Here is a 2,488-nt window from a genome sequence, read left to right on the forward strand (position 1 = left end):
CTAAGCATATTAATCGATCATGAATAAAATGAAAAAGAATTAACCAAAATCTAATGATAAATTATACAACTCAATGGCATGATTAACTATAATTGAATTAATTCTGAAAAAATTCAAAAGATGTAATTAACATGAGTAACCTAATTTCTAACCAAACTATATTAATCATATGATGAATTTAACCTAATCGTCAAAAACCATGTTAATCCCTAATTATAGATAATTAAACAAGAATCAAAATCTAGAAAAAATCCTAATTACCAAGGTTAAAAAAGTATCAACATCAATGATTAAACACAAAAAAGTTAATTGGGGGTTAATGCAAATTAACAAGGAAAAAACAAGATTAATAAGTTAATTAAGATTAACATGGGCCAGGGGTGAATTGATGGAGGGAGGTGTTATAGACACACCACGGGCGCCTGGGCCAAGAAGTTTTTGGGCAAAAAAGCCCAATTTCCTCAACACCACCGTGATTCCCTAATCTCAGCAATGCCCAGAGACACCTCACGCTCATAACAAGAAACAAAACAAAAAACGTGTTCATGTCAAGAAATGGAAAGCTCTCACTGTCGGCGTCGGAATCCCCATCGCGAGTAACTTGAATCCCTCCGTGTAAGAATCGCGCGCTGCTTCTTGTCGTTGATTCATTCTTCCATTTCGTCGCGGTTTTACAATGGTGTTTTATTGATGTCGAATCAAGATGAAGATAGTTGAATTGTTGTTCGTGCATTGCGTTTGTGATGTAGAATGAAGATGAAGACGTTGATCAAATCGTGAGTTTTCCCCTCTTCCCTGCTACCTTTGTTTTCAATTTCTTCCTTTCCCCTCCATCTTTCTGTTGTTTCTTCGAGCTCTGTGTATTTGATTTGGAGTCGTTTATGTTGAAGGTTGAGAGTTAGGTTAGAATGGTGATTGAAGGTTTGTGATTTTCTGTTATTGGGCTGTGAAGTTGAGAAAAACTGTTATGAGGTTTTTTGGGAAGGTTGTTATGAGAGAGTGAGGTTAGAGATTGTTATGGCAGTTGGAGATGGATGTGTATTCAGTTAGAGATTCTTTTTTTGAGGGTTCAGTTGAGTTTTCGTAGGTTCTTATGAGTTCTTTGAAGGGTTATGTTAGGATGAGGAGGGATTAGAGAGTTGGTTTTGGAAGTTAGTTCAGCTCGAGGGTGATTGAAGAATGTTGTTAGAGAGAGTGGTTCTGTTATAGGTTGGTTGAAGAATTCTGTTATGGGTTTTGAAGTTTGTTAGGAAAAAACTGTTATCCGTTAGCCTCCTCTTGAGAAATCTGGTATAGGTTTTCTTTAGGTTGTGAATTCTGTTTGAAAGGTAGTTTAGGAAGAGGGTTCAGAATTCTCTATGAAAATCTTTTATGAGAATTGGTATTGGTGGTTATGGTGAAGTTGGAAGCTTCTTTTGATGGAAGGAGCCTTTGTTGAGATGTGAATGTCTTTTTTTTTTTTTAGGTTATGATTTGGTTCAGAAGTTATGGTTCTTTGTTATGGAATTGCATTGGAATTAGCTTGTTGAAAGTTGCTTGAATTCATTGGTTGGAATCATTTGGATGCTTGTTGGACTATGGCTTACTTGGATGTTTGGGATCTATTATTGTAAATATTGTAACATGATTTGTTGTATGTAGGATTTAGTTGCTCTTGTAAACGGATTTGAAAATGAGTTATGTAATGGTTGAATGGTTTATGTATGAATGAATGCATTTTGGAAATTGAATAAATAGAAATGTTGAATTGAAAATTAATGTATGTAATTGAATTGGTAATTGTATATACGGTTTTGAAATCGAATAAAAATGATGTATGGGATGGTCGAGAATTTGAGAAAAAGTGTAGGTTCAAACGTTGGTCCATTTGCTGGTACGACCAGGTTCTGGACCAGGTCACGAACCTGGTCCCTTGGTCCGAAAGACGGTCCATTTGCTGGTACGACCTAGAAACAGACAAAGAAATGGACCTAGCCTCTTAGGTAAGAAAAAACATGGGAACATGCAATTTAATGATGAAACATGATGAAATGTGAAATTCTGGTATGCAGATTCTGGATGTCGTACACAATGTCACGACACCAGGGTCAACACAATATAACACCACAAACAATATTAGGATTTAAATAACAACACGATAGAAAATAACACAATCAGTTGTTAACCCAGTTCGGTGCAATGTCACCTACATCTGGGGGCTACCAAGCCAGGAAGGAAATTCACTATCACAAAATTAGTTTTAAGTTTTGAACAACCTCAGGTTTTAATACTTCTCACCTAATCTCTACCCATGGATGTTTCTATCTAAGACTCTCCTAGATATGAGACCCCTCTCACTTCCCTTCAGCCATACAACAACTTATAACAGAAAGACACAATCCACTAATTCTTAAAAGCTTTTGAGGGATTGACAGTTACAACTTAAGGAACCAGGTCCAATTCAAGTATCAATGAGATACTCGAATGGCTCATACAATACAAAGACTCA

General features: G+C 36.2%; 1 long non-coding RNA gene across 1 annotated transcript; it reads left to right on the plus strand.

Annotated features, from left to right (window-relative positions):
* Window positions 1-440: 440 nt before the first annotated feature.
* Window positions 441-1,754, plus strand: LOC127135951 (uncharacterized). Its single transcript, XR_007808663.1, has 2 exons — window positions 441-776; window positions 1,466-1,754. It is a non-coding gene; the product is annotated as an uncharacterized LOC127135951 (long non-coding RNA).
* The last annotated feature ends 734 nt before the right edge of the window (window positions 1,755-2,488 follow it).

Source organism: Lathyrus oleraceus, chromosome 1, assembly GCF_024323335.1.
Source record: "Lathyrus oleraceus cultivar Zhongwan6 chromosome 1, CAAS_Psat_ZW6_1.0, whole genome shotgun sequence".
Classification (NCBI taxonomy): domain Eukaryota; kingdom Viridiplantae; phylum Streptophyta; class Magnoliopsida; order Fabales; family Fabaceae; genus Lathyrus; species Lathyrus oleraceus.